Source organism: Marmota monax, unplaced genomic scaffold (genome assembly GCF_021218885.2).
Source record: "Marmota monax isolate L192 unplaced genomic scaffold, Marmota_monax_Labrador192_F-V1.1 WCK01_AAM20220418_F8-fsc00112, whole genome shotgun sequence".
NCBI classification, from domain to species: Eukaryota; Metazoa; Chordata; class Mammalia; order Rodentia; family Sciuridae; genus Marmota; species Marmota monax.
In genome coordinates, this window is record NW_026692073.1 from 5,172,161 (window position 1) to 5,190,200 (window position 18,040).

Sequence of the window (18,040 nt, forward strand, 5' to 3'; positions counted from 1 at the left end):
CGGGCGGGGCCGGGTCTGAAGCCCGCAGAGCTACGCGCTCACACTTGTGGGTTCGTGCCGAGCTGGAGCTGACTAACGCTTGCCAGATTTTGAAAGGGGGAGAGGAGTTGAGAAAAACAAATGTCCTCTAGAAATTAAACATACCCGCAGATCCTGCAGGCCTGGCCTATTTCCCTCAGCTGTGCTGGAACAGCCCTCTGAGAGGTCGGAAGACCTAAGGCCAGCAATTCCCTGGGAGGTGGTGACTTGCTCAGACCACACTCAGCCCCTCCCCACCCCCACACACGCACTTCTACCTGCCATGCATGTGTTTGAGAAAGCAAACTTCCTCTTCCTTTTTTTTTTTTTTAATTTTATAGCAGCATCTCACCTAGCCAAGAAAGGGTGGGAAGGGGGGAGGAGAAGGAGGGAGCGGACTTCTTTAGGAATAAAAAGTTATACCTCAAAATACTTTGACCTGTCATTCACCCCAAGCTCCAGATTTGAGAATTTCATCTTGGAAATGATAATTGATTAAGGAGATGGACATGTGTAACCTGATTTTAAGCATTACACAATGCATACGTATATGGAAACATCGACATTATTATGAACCATTTTTATGTTTTTATAGATCACTTGAAAATAAATTTAACTAATTATAAAATAATTTGATCTTAGTGCAAGCTAGTTTACCCTACACAAACTCCTGCAGAAATTTGAAGTCTGTGTGCAATTTCTCTTCTTATTCATTCTGCACCTCCCTTGGTTAAGACTAATTTCAGAACTTGCAGCTTCACAGGCATACCAATGATTGACAGTAATATGAGATGCTACCTCATAGTTTTTATTTTAAAAGTCAATGCTTTATGATACAAAGTTCACATCCTACTTACACACTGCCTTTTAGTAATTCTTCTGTTTGTTGCTATGTGTTTTTAACTTTTACATTATCTTGATATGCAGTCAGGTCTGTCAGCTCTGTGAGGATAGAAACCAGTCATTTAACAAATATATTTTGAGTACCTGCTATGTGCCAGACGCTGTTCTAGAAGTGACAGTGCACTGGGCAAGAAGACAAGACCACTCATTCATGAAGCTACAGCGTGGTCTCCATTTTCAATTGCAGTAGTAATCTAAACAGAATCCAAGACATTATATACCTTTAGCAAGTAATGCCATATCAATATATGACTGAATAAAATCTGTGAAAAAAAATGTCTGCCAAAAATGGTGACAGCAGGTTTCAAGTTAAACAGTGAAGAAATACAAGATGTGAGACTAACCATGTACTCTATCCTCATGATGAAGTATTTTAAACACATATTTATTGGCTTCTTGATTCATTGCCACCTTGTCTTTTGGACTCTACAAATTGGCCTAAGAATCTATCTTCTAGGCCTAAACTAAAGCAAAATACCTTTATTTTAAAACTTTTTTCTTCAAACTCTCAGAGTTTCTTAGAATTTTCTGTTCTTGGTCCACCAAGTTCTTTCCTGATGATACATCCAGCTGAGGTGGTAGCTGACATATAAAGCATATTACCTTTTTTTTTGGCCTGAGTAATGAATTCAGCCCAGTTCTAGAGCTTTTTGCATTTCACTCACTTGTTCATGTAAGATCTGTAGCAAAGGAGGACATGTCCTCACCTAGCACAGACCAAGGATTAACCAAATAACTTCCATCTAATAAATGTTTGTGGGAAGGCCCTTATTTACTAGGGCAACCAGATGTCCAGATTTGTTGCAGGCTGTGGGGTGTCCAAGGACAGGGGATTTTTAGTACTAAAACTGGGACAATTCCTGGGATAGTCCCTGGCAAATAAGACTGCTGCTCAGGCTTTTTGCAAGCAATAGTGAGTAAAGATAAAAGCCAGATCAGCCTCAGGGGTTTCTCCAAGCCTTGAAGGAGTGACTGACTGCAGCAGCAGCACTTCCCCTTCTCTTCCATGAGTGAGTAGAGGAAAGGACAAGGGGCCCTGTGTCAGCCAGAGACTAACCAAACAAGGTTTCAAAATGACTTTTGTACCATGATAGGCATCTTGGGACCCTGTTTAACCTTAAATTTTAAGTCAAAAATGGGAAAAGAAACACAAATTTTTAAGGATGGGGGAGAGAGAGAAAGAGAATGAAACTTTAGACTGAATTGTTTAGATAAATAAAACAAAAATATTTTTGTATCAAATTATATGGGTGTCTGCTAAAGTATTTTGCTTCACAATCCATTCATGCCTTCGATCTTTGAAAATTATTCTTGGTATCAAATCACACTTTTAAGTCAATGTTAGAATATATCACTTTATTACCAAAAAAATCCTAATAAACCCCAAGGCATTTTAAATTCAGGTGAATGAAGCTAGAATAGCAAGAGACTGACATTCTGATGATTACTAGTTGTAAACTGTCATTGTTAAATTCTTCCATTTAAAGAGATCCTGTGGACTTGTACTCCATCTTATATGTTAAATTCTTCTCCTTGAAGAGCTCCTTGGAACTTGTATTCAATTTTATATAATTATTTATTAACTGATTTTTATTTAACAGATGTTTATTTATACATACTATGTATCTGGTAATATTCTAAGTACAAATGTTAGACTCTCTCAAGAAGTATACATTTCCAATCTATCATCAATTTATTTCTATTGTCTCCAACCCAATAAACAACAAAATTGAAAATAAACAACAACAATAAAGAAATTTAAAAAGTATCCTTGAGTTTTAAAAAATCATAATCTATATCATTTCAAGTATGATTGTATGGCCTCCGTGATGATAGACATGAGTCTTCTAGAAGTCAAGAGCCACACTGGAAGTGATTCACAGTCACATCATATGGGAAATGATTCATTACATGATATCTACAGTGATTCAGAGGAAGAAAATAAATCTTTACTACCTATAGGAGACAAAGCTTATTTCAACTTTTATCAGGTATAGTTATTAAAGAAGTAAATTTCCCCTATGTCTGAACTAGTTTCTAAGAGTGAATAAAATGCTTTTGGAAAATGCAATTCCTTCTAAATTAACAACTCTATGTATAACAACAAGGAATGTTAACCAAGCTCAGAGAAAATGATTACCAACACATGCCTTTAGAATCAATTTGTTTTAAATCCAGTTTATCAGACCAAACTTGAGACTGAGAGTGCATATAGGAGGTGCATTGGGCCTTACCCTCAGAAGCAAAACCTATGAAGGATGAGGGGAACAGGAATGGTCAGTAGGAAGGTAGAACCATGATATAATTGCAAATTAGACTTCAGCCAACCTCAAGGTGAGGATATCTGAAGCTGGGATGTTCTCTCATAGTTGTCCTAAATTGAATGAGGCAAGGGGACTGGGATTTTGTGTCCCCTCATTGACAAGTCATTAAATGCGGGCTGTATCTTTATGAGGAACATAAGCAGCTTCCTTTGACTTAAGGGCAATTTTGAAGAGGGACTTAGCTATGAGCTGGGAAAGTCCTGGGGTGGAGAAATTAGTATGTCCTGAAGGAAGAATCTAAGTGATGCAACTATAGCATCTATAACTACAACATCCAGAGCACCCACAAAATCCAAGGTACCTGGAAGTTAGCTTGATGAAAGTCCTCTCTCACATATAAGGTCAGGCCTTCACAAGACAGCTCAAGCTTGGCTTGGCATTCTGAAATGATAAAGTCATGCAGTGGTATCCCTTCTCTCATGCCTTCTATTTAGCCCTGATTCAGGTCATTTTCTTACTTTTCAATGCAATTAGTTTAATAGTGTTTTGTCTCCCCATATCTCCTACATACTTCAATGTGAATTTTTTGAAGTGCAAACTGATCACATGTTCACACACCTAGTTATTGCCAATGCAAAATCATTTCCTAACAATTTAAGGACCTATACAACTCTATATCCTCACCTTTAACAAGTCTAGTCCTCTCAAGTACTCTATGATCCAGAAACCATGATAATCACTGTTCCCCTCAAATGAACAATTTACACCTTTGAATCTTACCTCATTTTATAATCCAATTTCCCTAACACCATGTTCCAGGTATCAAGTGTTACCTCCTCTTTTTCTTCCTTTCAATTCCCTTACTGAACAATTCAGGTCAAAAGACACTAGGCAGGGCCAACCAAATGGCTATCAGGGTAGAGAGAAGCTATATTTGTGCAGAGCAGGTTATCAGAGGATGAGCACAGTGAGGAAACTGTCCCCATGGTGTAGGGAGAGGTAACCTGGGATGGGATATTGGAACCTGAGAAGGGTGAGGAAGATGTCCGCATGGCAAGATGGTAGGCCAGAATGAAGAGTCAAAAAACAGAACAGCTGAGAAGGTTACCTTGCAAGGGGGTAATAGGGAGACACAGAAGTTTGTGAACCTAAGCAAGATGAGGAGTGCTGCTTCCGTCGGGGGAAAGCTCATTGTGGAGTGCTTGGAGCCCAAGCATAGACTCATGCAAACTTGAGGACAGCAACTTACCTCAATGTCAGAGCATGAGGGAAGAAAGCAGAGTGAGGGCAACAAAATGAAGTGTATAAGAGCCTAGGCATTTGAAGAGGAATTCTGGACAAGGGACACAGCCCAGAGTAGGGTATCTGAACTAGAAGAGGTCAGGAGAGCTTCAGAACAAGGTCATGAAAGTGAGGGACACCGGCATAGGAGATCAAGATTATTTATGAAACCTTACCTAACTGCTTCAGTTCTCTCCTTTATATCTCAACAAATCTTATTCTTCTCATAGGTCCTCAGTGCAGCCTGACATGACTTGATTCATAACTCATTTTTCAAATTCTAGTCATTTTATTGCTTATCAGTGAAGCAAGGCTGGGTACTAGAAAAAAAGAAAACAGAAACTGTGGATACCAAGAATGAACTCATTCACTACTCACAAATTTCCATTGGAACACATCTCTCCACCCACCAGAAAAAGCTGAAAAAAAAAAATAAGACATTTCCTAGACTCCTGTACAGGCAAGTTTTCTCATGGTTCAGGGTCCACCCATATACACTTATGCGAGACTTTGACTCAGAACTGGGTTACAAAAAAAAAAGAACTGGATCACAAGACGTTTTAGTTAGCTTTCTTGTCATTGTGACCAAAAGACCTGACAAGAACAACTTTAGAGAAGAAAAAGTTTATTCGGGGCTCACAGTTTCAGAGGTCTCAGTCCACAGATGGCTGAATTTGTTGCTCTGGCTCTTAGATGAGGCAGAACAACACGGTGGAAGGGTGTGGCAAAGAAAAAAAAAACAGCTCAGGATATGGCACCAGAAAGCAGAGAAAGCTCTGCTCACCAGGGACAAATTATAAACCCCAAAGGCATACCCTCTGTGCCTCACCTCATCCAGCCATTACCCTACTTGCCTACAGTTATCTCCCATTCAATGCATTCAAGTGGACTAACGCACCAATTGGGTTAAGGCTCCCATAATCTAATTGTTTCACCTCTAAATTTTATTGGTTTGTGGGGACACCACATACCCAAATCATAACACATGAGGAGAGAGGGAGAACATGGAGCGTGGTTCTTGCTGGTTCAGGTCATAACACAGGCAGAGCTCAGGACAGTGGGCAGCTCCCTTGAAGCTAATGTTGGAGTACAATTTGGGGAACTTTTCTTCAGCAATGCACAGAAGCCTGTGAGTTATTTATTCCTCTTAATATATTATTTTTATTGAATGTAATGACAGTAGATTCTGGTTTCAAAGACATTAACATAATCTTATAAAACTTTAGTCAGTTTGTCATTTTTAATTATGATGAAAATATGATAAATAAAAAGATAACAAATTGTGAATTTTTCAATTATCCATTGCTTTCATTAGATACTATTCCATGGAAGAAAAAACAAAGTTAGATTTGAGCTGGCCTAATACGTGGGAGGTACTAGGTTCAATCCCCAGCACCACATTAAAGATAAATAAAGGTATATCGTGTCAAAAAGGAAAAAAAAAGTTAGATTTGAGGAGGAGGAATAGGTAGAGGAGGTGATCCAACATGCTGCATAGAGAAGTTTACCACATGAGTAAAAATCTCTTAAATTACCTAAACACAAAACACAAAAGCAGGGATTTTACTTAACAAAAGTCAAAGAATGATATTGATAGATATAGATAGAAGCAGCTCACAAGGAAGACAAAGCAAGTTAAGGAATGCTTAAAATGACCAAGGACATAAATAATCTTTCAATCTGCTACTCCCTGATTAAACAAATTCCATATTTCTTTCTACTTCTAAGAGGTTACAATATAGAATAACTTAGAAGAATTTAAATTATAATAGTAATATTTATTTATGTTATGATAATGATATGGTACTTGCAAAATAATAACAGAAACAAATTTGATAACCATTTATAGTTTTAAGGTGCTTCTATATACATTGTCTTTTTCAGAAACACATTTCCAATTTCAAACCAGCTGACCTTTGAGACATTAAAAGTTAACATTTTTAGGCCAGGCACAGCGGTGTGCACCTGTTATCCCAGCAATTCAGGAGACTGAGGCAGAAAAATTGCAAGTTCAAGGTGAGCCTCAGTAATTTAGTGAGGCCCTATCTCAAAATAAATAAATAAATAAATAAATAAATAGGAGCTAGGGATGTAGGTCAGTAGGATAGCACTCTAGTACTAGGTTTAGTCCCTAGTACCAAAAGAAAAAAAAAATTAAGAGTGTTCAATCTTAATTTCTCCTTATCCAATACCTTCCTCAAAAGAAAGGAACAAAAAAGACTGGATAATCCTGACGATGGTACTTTAAAGAACATGCGTTCAACCAATGCACTCAGCTAAAGGAATTCAAGCTGAGCTCTCCTGTTCTCTTGCCTACAATGTACCATGGTTAAGGGGTACCTTGTAACTAAGTCCCCAGCATTTTCATAGAGAGAAAAAAAAACATAACTCTTTCAAGATAAGCACTAATTTAAAGACTTTATAGGCTACGTGAAAGAGAAAAAAAATTTACTTGTTTATATAACATTTTTAACAGTCACAGTGTTTCTGCTCCAAGATATTTCAGCTTTGGATATTTAACTACTTTTTTAAGATAAAAAAAAATCGAAATGTAATTTTGCTCTTTGGAGTGACTACCATAAGTACTACAATTAAAAAGATTTTTTTTCATATTCTGGAGGCCTTGTGTTTCTCATGGAAACCACTTGATTAGTGCATATCCAACTTTATCTTAACAGCACATATGGCACATAGATTATCTATCCCAGTTTTCTTGGGAAGTTCTTTGTAGGGAGTGGTAGGAAAGTTGTCAATCCCCAAATGGCCAATGGGTTGCATATGTAGCAAACTTGGCTAGCAAAAATATCAAAGTGAATTCAATAATACTGGACCACAAGTGATGATATTTTTTAAAGATTAGTATTTCAGAAGTTTGCTTTTAACACTGATCTTCATACAGAGTTAACACTTCTTCATCAAATAAAGGGAGAATTTGAAGAAATCCATGTACATAAATGTATTAATCAAATAATTATTTAATGCCTACTCTCTGCAAAGCAGAGATCTGTGCTTTTTGGAATATATAAGGTCTATTAAAATTGATATCCTAGTTGGATATTCTACTTATTGAGCTAAGGGCTCAGGGCTTCACTACTTACCCAGGATGACCTTGAAGTCCTGCCCCGAAGTGATCCTCTTGCCTCAGCTTTCTGAGTACTTGGAACTCTTAGCACGCACCACCACTCTGAACTAAAATTGTTTCAACCATTCATCTTATACTGTGTCCAGTATATTCTCTTAACAAGCCATATGACAACAAATTACAATAAAGTTGATATAAAAGTAGCTTTTATAGAATTTGCTTGAGAAAAAAGCAGCAATCACCCTAAACCCTACCCCACCCCTCATTCAAAAGAGTGGAAACATAGAGACGTGAATGTAGAGTAGCTATGGGAAATGGGCAGGGGTGGGGTGGGCATTTACTTTTATTGGAGCTCTGGGTGTATATAAAGAGATGGAAAAGAAAGTAAAATTACAAATATGGTCCAAGCCAGATCTTGTAGGAGGCATTCAGTCAATCCTATTACCTGTTTTTGTCAATAAAGTTTTATTGGACCCAGTCATACCCATTTGCTTATATATTGTGACTACTTTTTTGCTATATTAGCAATGTTGAATAGTTGAGGTAGAGACCATATGGCTTACATGCCTAAAATATTTACTATTTGGCCTGTAATAATAATAAAAAGTTTACCAAATTTTGCTTTGATAAAAACCTTTAATTATGTGAACAATTTTGTGTAGACAAAATAGAGACAATAACAAATTTTCAACATCAGAAAGGTTAGACCAGAGCCATTAAAAAAAAAAAAAAAAACAGGGATAGTCAGATCGACATCATAAGACAAATTAGAGAAGAAAGACAAGAAGGAGCTGAGAATTCTTAAAACTATATTTGAAACATAAAATTTAGTAGTTTATTTTTATTTGTGTTCAATAAAATATGAAAGCCCACATTGTCTCAAAACTATAAATTTCAAAGTAAAATTGGAAGAACTTTTAAGAGTGGTGAGGCAAGGATATTTCTATGCCTGGGAGAGAAACATACAGTCTCGGGTAAGCTCTGTCTGGAAAAAAGCCAAAGATGGGGAAGTTGTGCGTGAGTTGTGTGTGGGAAGGCTGAGAGGAAACAGCACATGGGAAATTTCACTGTTGGAATGGTGTCTCATAAGGTCTTGGCAGTAAATAGTGAGCCAACCTTTCCAACTCAATTCATAAGGTTCACCCCCAAACTAAAAATAAATTTGGTTTCAGTAATAGATACCAATGTGAACAAAGTAAGGGCACAAGAAAACATACTAGTAAGCCATAAAGTGTCCCATGAAAACTAAGGACAAAAACACAGTGGCACTTACAAATGGGTCTAGACTCCAATTTTTAAAGCTAATATCTCAAATAAAAATTTCAGGGAAGATTTTATAGTGATGGCAGCAGAGGCATGACCACATGCTATATCATCACAATATGGCAGACAGGGCTCAAGGAGGTAAAAGGACATTTCCTAAACATGATGAGCTAGAAAGAGACCTCAAAAGGTGTTCTCCATAAGAAGTATAGGCCCTTTTTCATAAAAAGAGACATTGGGGAAGCTTAATTTATTTTACAAACATTCTACTTACAACCAAGTTCTTTGGAACACCTTGGTTCCATAGAATAATGTATCTATATTGTTTCTACTGATGATATTTCCATCTCCTGTCTGCCCAAAAGATTTTTCTCTCACATTAAGCTCAATTAGACAAAGACTGAAAGATGACTTTTATAATTCATAAAAAATTACAGTCAACATTTTGATTAATAATCTAACAAACTGTTAAAGAGAAATAAAATGCAGTGCAAGTTCAATCAACAAGCTTCTGTTTTTGAAATTCTGACCTTGACAAATTTGCATTTTAAAGTCATTCATTAATGATTTCCCTTCTGTGGCACAAATACTGAATACAAACCAAGGGAGCCAAGTAAGCATAAGCATCAATATGTAAAGGATATTGCAGATAAATCCAGTACACCTTGAGGTGATTAGTCTAAAACTCACTGAATTTCTGGTCTTTGAATTAATGCCTTTTTTGTTCAATCATGATACAGTACAAAAAGAATCATGTGGCAGTCAAAAAAACAAAAAAGCTAACCAAGTTGATATCTTCCCCATTCATCATTTCATTGACATGTCTATCAAAATGGTTTTCCACCTTCAATTGACAGTCAAAACAGTCAAAAATTCATGTAGAATTTTAAACTGCATTTGAGTTAAATGGTATCACAACACAATACCAAACTCCTGAGATCAAACACATAATTTCTCTTTCCCTGATGCAGACTTAAGATATGTATCATCCCTTTTAACTAGTAATTTTTCTTATAAGAGATCTTGTAGCAGATAAAGTGCATTGACATTCTTCATATATCAATATATGCTGAAATTTAAACTAAAAACTAGCTCCATAGGAAAATACAGTGTTTTAAATCTTCTTGTTGTGGCTCAAGAAGACATTTAACAGGGAAAAGTAAAACTGTATGTGAGTCTGAAATAAATTTCTAAAGAAAAATTACAAAATATTTGTATTAATCTCCTTGCTAAAATTTATGAGCTACTCTGTCCACAGTATATTCAGTGGATGGCTTTGGTGATTGTGTCTGCATTTAATGTTCTGTATCCTAAAGATTTAGGAAAAAGTTTGGGGTATTTTTTTTTTTTGGGGGGGGGGGGTCCTTTCCTTCTCTGTTCTCCTTTCTTCCTCACCTCCCTGATTTATTGATGCCAGATGTATACATGCATGTCTCTAAAACATCTGTGAGCACTATATGCAAATTAATCACCTCCTGTGCATGACTTGCCTCAAGAAAATAAGATTTTCCTTTCTCTTTACCTGTGCCTTGAATTTTTGCAGCACTTTCATATTGAACATTTCTTTAGACTTTCCTCTCTCTGGGGCTCTGTGTTTTGGGGTTTTACGTAAGTTATGTCATCTGGTTCTCAAAATTACTTTTTTGGGGAAAAAAGTATTGTCGGACTATCTTGGGATCCTTCTTCAGGGTCCTTAATCTGTGCTCAGGAAGTCCACGTGGTTGTGCTGAAGCATCTGTCATCCTTTGACCTGCAGTTGCTGGGAGATCCATAGAAAGGATATCAGACATCCTGTAAGCCAGGAAATGCTTCCTTGGAATGTGAACTATGTGGCATGCATTGAGGAACTATTACCCCCAAGAAAAAGATGTTCTTCTTCTTCTGTTTTTTTTTTTTTTTTTTTTTTTTTGATGTGAGGATGTGATGTATTGTTACTTTTTTTAAATAGAGACCACATCACTTTATCTGGCAAAGATGGCCAAGTTCAAGGACAGGATAGAATGGCTGCACTGGCCCCCTAGTCAAAGAGATGAGAGTCATCAGTCAACAGATGAGAGGCAATAACTCATGAGGGCACCAGAAAACTTTTTCATCATAAAATAGCAGAAAGGGTAAACACCTTCACCATCCAAGTCTTTGTTATTGTTTTCTTCTGATCTCTGTTCTCTCATCCACGTTAGCCTGCTGCTTCCAGAATGGGCTCTGTCTTCTGACTTTATGCTCATTAGGATGCGAGTCTATCAGTTTGTGTAAATAAGGTCATGGGGTGGTCCCTAACTTAGCTGAGGAACCTGCATAAGTCTTCTTTGATTTCAGCTTCATCCCAAGGCCCATGAATGCTTTCTTTAAAAAGCTGCAGGTGAATGAGCTAGAAAGGGCAGAGACACATGGTGGAAACCAACACAAGAGCAAAGAGTATGACTCCCACCACACTAATGGACAGCAGGTGTCCCAAGGCTGAAAATGCAAAAAGCAGTGTGACCCCCACCTAGTTGCAGGGAGTACAGGCCTTTCGTTTCTTCTGTAACATGGGCCACAGTGCAAAGCCCTGGTTGGCAAATGTCACCATGATGAAGGCATGCAGGAACCGGGGAAGATGTGAGGCCAGGCAGACAGACGCAAAGATGGCCATGTTCAAGGACAGTGTGCTGGATACAATAGCAGCATTGGCCCCACAGTCAAAGAAGATGAGTTGGCCCTATAGCATGAAGACTGACATGACACAGATGGTGTCAGCGCTAACGGACTCTGTCAGAGTACTCAGCACTGGTGAGAAACCGTTAAGTGAAAATGCTGAAAACCAAGACACTCTTCAGGTCAGCCCACCGTATCTTCCTGCTCCTCTACTGCCCTTCACCTCCATCAGGGAGATCAAACAAAACTTAATCCATTAATGAAAATGCCAGGCCAGTTCCAAAGAGCTGGGGGTCAGGGGGGGCAATAGATCCTCATCCATATATCACCAGATGACCACAAAAACACAGACACTGCATAGCTGTTGTATCACTAGACTGGACTCAAATACCACAGCTCAATATTGGTATTTTCAGGCATAGATGTTTTTCTGGAGCTCTTCCAGGTACTGCTGGTCCACATCAGGGAAGGGCTGCTGCTCATATAAGACCTTCTGCCACTTGGCCTCCTTGGTGTTAATTACAGGTTAGGCACACATTATCTTATCCTTTCCCTTAAACTCAGACTAGTTCAATTTCCCTTGACAAGTCCATGTGGTTTACTCATTCTTTATGAAATTTTAAAATAATACTTCTCTGGAAATTCCATGTTGTTATCTACCGACCTTTCCTTGTTTTCAAAGGCAGCAACCCAGGCCAGGCCCATAATAGATGAGTTTGTTCTCTGAGGCAAGAAAACACAGCCAAATTCCTGCCATACGATCCTAGGGATGCACAGCAGGATCGGGCAGCTGCCCACCCAAAGATGTTCTTTTTGCTTTAGAGTACTTCCAAAGGGGCAAGATGACTGGATAGAAGCATCCAACATGTACTTGGTTCTCCACAAGGAAGGAGCCCTAAGGCAGGGTGACAATCAGAGCCATATCATTATTGGAGACCTCCCTAGCCCCTCTCTGTGATCAGGGCCCATTAGAATCACAGAATTCTTTCTTTGCCTTGTTAGTGACAGGTGCCCATGGGCAGTGCTAGGAGAGGGGTGGCAGGAACTAGGTTGGTAACTTCCTTCAGTTCTGGCAGCCTTGTGAAACAGCATGCCCACATCCTATGTCTGAATGACAGGCCTCCCTTGGTTCTCAAGAGCAGGACACTGCACCCTGTTGCTCTGTGTGCCACAACACCTGTTCCCTAAAGTGCAGTGTTCTCCAAGGATTTGTACTGGAGTCACTCTACTGATGCCGCTACTTGCTAAATTGGTGCAAGGGAATGTCTGTGGGGTCCCAGAGATAATAAATGAAGAGATTTCTGACTGTTGGAGCAGTTCAAATTCAGACAATAGATCCTTTCTAAAGATGGCTCCTGGCTACAGCACCCTGGGGGTTCTCAGGGAGATAAAGTAAATTCCTTTTCCAAAATTCAGGCCTCTGTGCAGTTAGATTGGAAGTCTGGAAGGATTGTGAAACTTTTCAGTAACTAGGATTACCAGACTCCATGATGATAGTTTTCTGGATGGGATTCTTCTTTACCTTTACTCCCAAGGAGGGAAGACTCCTTCTCTCCCAGGTGTTAGGATAGGGTAGTGGCAGGGACTGGGATATTTTGTTTCTCTTGCTATGCTGCTATCCAAGATCTCTTAATTTAAGGATTCTGGGTTTTTTGTTTTTATTTGGGGGGGGGGCGGTTCTTTTTCCTATTGCTTTTTAATGCTCTTTCACATTCACTTATCTCAATATGCAGCTATGCAACATTTCCTGGGAAAGTACACCCCCAGTAACAGTAGAGGGAAAAAACACAATACCTGCTGCTACCCCACCTGTGCAAGTCTTCTCAGTCACCCCTGCACCTTTTCTTATCACACATTGCTGACAAGATTGGGTGTAAGCCTCACAATGCTATGGTTCCTGACCCCACCTCTACCTGTGATGCACCTAGGCTCACACCAGTGTTTAGTCAGAGGAAAAGTACCTCAAGCCCTGTTATGGTTTAGATGTGATCTCCCTCAAAATCTCACATGTGAGACAATGCAAGAAGGTTCAGAAGATAAGTGATTGAATTGTGAGAGTCTTAACCCAATCAGTAAGTTAATCTCCTGAGAAGGATTAACCCCACACACTCTGCTGTCTACACCACATCTGCCTGAACTGATAAAGGGGCCCCAATCTCACATGATCCACATAGACATTGGTTCTATGATTCTTAGGTAGGATGCACTGTGCCCAGACTCACTAATCACCACCTAAAAAGGTACAGGGAAGTTATATGAAATAAACTCAATATTGCATAACAAACCAATACCCCATGAAACATCTTTGAGAGAAAGGCACTAAGAAAGCCATCCCATAACAGTGGTAGAGACATCCATTCCACCACATGCATAAACCTTGACATAGGAACACAAGAAATATGAAGTAAAAAGAACAGTAAATATGATACCTCCTAAAATTCAGAACTATCTAGTACCAGATTCCAAAGATATCAAAGTGGTTGAAATGCCTGATAAATAATTCAAAAGAATGATTTTTTAAAATCTCAGTAAAGTCCAAGAAAATACAAATAAAGTTAAATGAAATTAGAAAGACAATGAAGAATCTGAACAAGAAATTCAGCAGAGAAAGAAACTTTGAAAAAAATCAGAAATCTTTCAAATAAAGAGTTCTATAAATCAAATTTTAAAAATTAGTTGAATCAGGCATGGTGGCACACACCTGTAATCCCAGACACTCAGGCTGAGGCAGGAGGATCACGAATTCAATGTCAGACTCAACAACTTAGCAAGACCTTAAGCAACTTAGAGAGACCCCATCTCAATATAAAATGTAAAACTGGCTGAAGGGGTGGCTCAGTGGTTTTGTGCCTCTGAATTCAATCCCTGGTACCAAAAAGTAAAAGAAAAAAGAAAAAAAAAATCAGTTGAAAGTCTCAACAACAAACTAGATCAAGCCAACTAAAAGAATAAAGAATATGAGAATATGAAGACCTTTTTTTTTCACAATATCATATTCAGACCAAAAGAAATTTTAAAGAAGAAAGATTGAAGAGCACTTTTAAGATCTTTGGGACATCACTAAAAGATAAAATGTCCCCACCATTGGCATATCTGAAGAGCAAAAAATACAAGTTAAGGGTAGAAAAAAATCTATTCAATAAAATAATAGCAAAAACTTCCTTACTCCTGGGAAAGACCTGGACATTCAGTACAGGAGGATTATAGAATCCCAAATAGATCTGACCAGAAAAAAAACCCAGACTACATTTGATAATCAATGTGTCAAAAGCATGAAACAAAGAAAGACTTTTAAAATCTGCAAGTTCTAAGTCATATTTAAGGGAAAACTAATTAGACTAATAGTAGATTTCTCAGGAGAAATCCAAAGGGTCAGTGCAAAAAATGGTGTAGTTCAAATCCTGAAAGAAAATACATGCCAACCAAGATTACTATACCCACCAAGTTACCCTTCAGAAGTAAAAAAGAAATAAAGACTATCTAAGATAAAGAAAATCTGAGAGTATTTGACTGCCAGACCAGCCTTACAAGAGATACTTAAGGTAGTCCTACACCCAGAAGTAGAAGAATGATAATTGCCATCATGATAGCATATGAAAGTATTAATCCCACTAGAAGAGTTGGTGCCCAAAAGACAAATAGAAAATAATTTAACAGAAGCATTTCTATACCCCAATAATGAAAGAAATCAGAAAACAAACTGATTGACAATAGACACACAGACACACACACCTAAGAAAAAAAGTTAAGCAAGGAAGTGAAAGACTTCAACAATAAAAATTACAAAACACTGAAAAAGAAAACTGAAGAAGATACTAAAAATTAGCTAGGCTTCCCATGTTCATGGATAAGAAGAATTAACATTGTTAAAATGTCTGTACTACTCAGAGTGATCTCCAGATTCATTGCAATCTCCATCAAAATACCAATGACATTCTTCACAGAAGTAGGAAAAAAATTCTAGAGTTCATATGGAAGCACAAAAAACTCCAAATAGCTAAAACAATCCTGAACAAAAATAACAAAGCTGAAGGTATCACAATACTAGATTTCAAGACATACTACAGAGCCATAGTAATAAATACAGCATGATATTGGCATTAAAAAAAAAAAAAAACAGGCAAATGCACCAGTGGAACAGAACAGAAAACCAAAAAGAAACCCAAGATCTATACCCAACTGATTCTCCACAAATGTGCCAAAAACATACATTGGAAAAAGGACAGCCTCTTTAATAAATGGTGCTGGGAATACTGGATACCCACATACATAAAATTGAAACTTGACATCTATCTCATCCTGTGCAAGAAATTAGCTCAGAATGGATTGAAGACCTTAATCCTAAACTCTGAAACTACCCAAGGAAAATATAGGGCAATCATTTCAAGATATTGGTACAAATAATATTTTTCTCCAAAACCACCAGAAACAAAAGCAAAAATGAGAAATAGGATTACATCAATATAGAAAGCTTCTGTACAGCGAAAGAAACAATCAACAGAGTGAAGAGACAACCTACAGAATGGGAGAAAATATTTTGCAATTATTCATCTGATACAGTGTTAACATCCGGAATACATAAAGAATCCAAAAGATTTAACAAAAAATATCCAATTTTAAAAGAGAGCAAATGATTTGAATAGACTTTTCCAAAAAGAATAAAAACAAATTAATGGTAAATACTTGAAAAAAAAATGTTCAATATCATCAGTAATAAGGGAAATGCAAGTCAAATTTACAATGAGAAGCCATCTCACTCCAGTTAGAATGGCTACCATATATATTTTTTAAAAAACTAAAACTAACAAATGCTGTAAAGGATGTGAATAAAAATAAGTCCTACTACACTGTTGGTGAGAATGTAAATTAGTACAACCACTATGGAAAACAGTAAAGCAGGTCCTCAAAAAACTAAAACTAGAATGACAATATGATCCAGCTATCCCACTCCTAGGTCTGTGTCCAAAAGAAATGAAGTCAGCATACAAAAGAAATACCTGCGTATCCAGATTTATTGTGGCACTGTTCGAAATAGTTAAGATATTGTTATGATTAAGATCTGAAATGTCTCCTCCAAAACTCATGTGTTCAAAGCATGGTCCCCAATGTAGCAAGGCTCAGAGGTGAGATGGGACTTTTAAGTAATGATTGGATAATGAGAGATTTTAGACCATTAGTGGATTAATCCAATTAGTTCATCATGTGAGTTAATTCACTGATAGTTGATTGGACTGCTGGGAGGTGGTACTCAGTTGGAGAAAGTGGGTCAAGTTTTCCTCATAAAGAGAAAACAATCTTATTTTTAAAAAAACTCAAGCTGAAGTTGTGGCTCAGAGGTAGAGTGCTCACCTACCATGTGTGAAGCACTGGGTTAGATCCTCAGCACCACATAAAAATAAAATAAATATATTGCATCAACCTATAATTAAAAAATAAATAAATAAATAAATATATATATATATATATATATATATATATATATATATATATATATTCACATAAGGTGTAGTGCTGCATACCTGCAATCCCAGTGACACAGAATGTTGAGGCAGGAGGATTCCAAGTTTGAAGCCAGCCTTAGCAATTTAGTGAGACTCTCAGAAACTTAGTGAGATACCATCTCAAAATGTAAAAGGGGGCAGGGGGCAGAGGACATAGCTCAGTGGTAAAGCACCCCTAGGTTCAGTCCCCAGTATTAAAAAAATCACACTAATATAGGCATGATGTGCTTAATTTACTACCATTCTTTCTATTTCTTTCCTGAATAATCAACAGTATTTGTGTTTGCCTTAATCCCAAAGAATAAATATCTAAAGGCAGAATGCCAGCCAATTGTCTGAGGAGGTTTAGGGTCAGATATTTTTGGCCATGTGGGATCAAAGGTCTATAGTTAAGGAGAGAAATTGTTGACTATAGCTAAATTTCAAAGCTATTTTATGGCACCTAACTCATTTTCTTTTCTACTTTGAATTTGGTAGGTGATAAAAGCATTTAATAAAGTGATAGATGATATATCAATATTAAACCAGAATAGAAGAGTGTGTTTTTAATTGTTCTTTTATGTTATACATGATAGTAGAATGTATTTTGACATATCATACATACATAGAGTATAATTTCCCATTCTTCTGGTTGCACATGATACAGAATTACATTGGTAGTGTATTCAGATATTAACATAAGAAAGTAATGTCCAATTCATTCTACTATCTTTCCTATTCCCATTCCCACTCCCTTCCCTTCATCCCCTTTGTCTAATCCAAAGTATTTCTATTCTTCCCTATCTACCCCCTTATTGTGCATTTGCATATCAGAGAGGATATTCAGTCTTTGGTTTGGGAGGATTGGCTTATTTCACTTAGCATGGTAGTCTCTAATTACATCCATTTACCAGCAAATGACGTAATTTCATGTCTCTTTATGGCTAAGTTAAATATTCCTAATTTTCTTTATTCATTCATCTGTTGAAAGACACCTAGGCTAATTCCACAGTTTAGCTATTGTGATTTGAGCTGCTATGAACATTGATGTGGCCATGTCGCTATAGTATGCTGACTTTAAGTCCTTTGGGCATAAACCAAGGAGTGGGATAACT

The 18,040-nt window shown here is 37.4% G+C and overlaps 1 pseudogene; it reads right to left on the reverse strand.

Moving 5' to 3' along the window:
* Positions 1–11,089: 11,089 nt before the first annotated feature.
* Positions 11,090–11,983, reverse strand: LOC124102307 (phosphatidylinositol N-acetylglucosaminyltransferase subunit C-like; annotated as a pseudogene).
* Between the last annotated feature and the right edge of the window lie 6,057 nt (positions 11,984–18,040).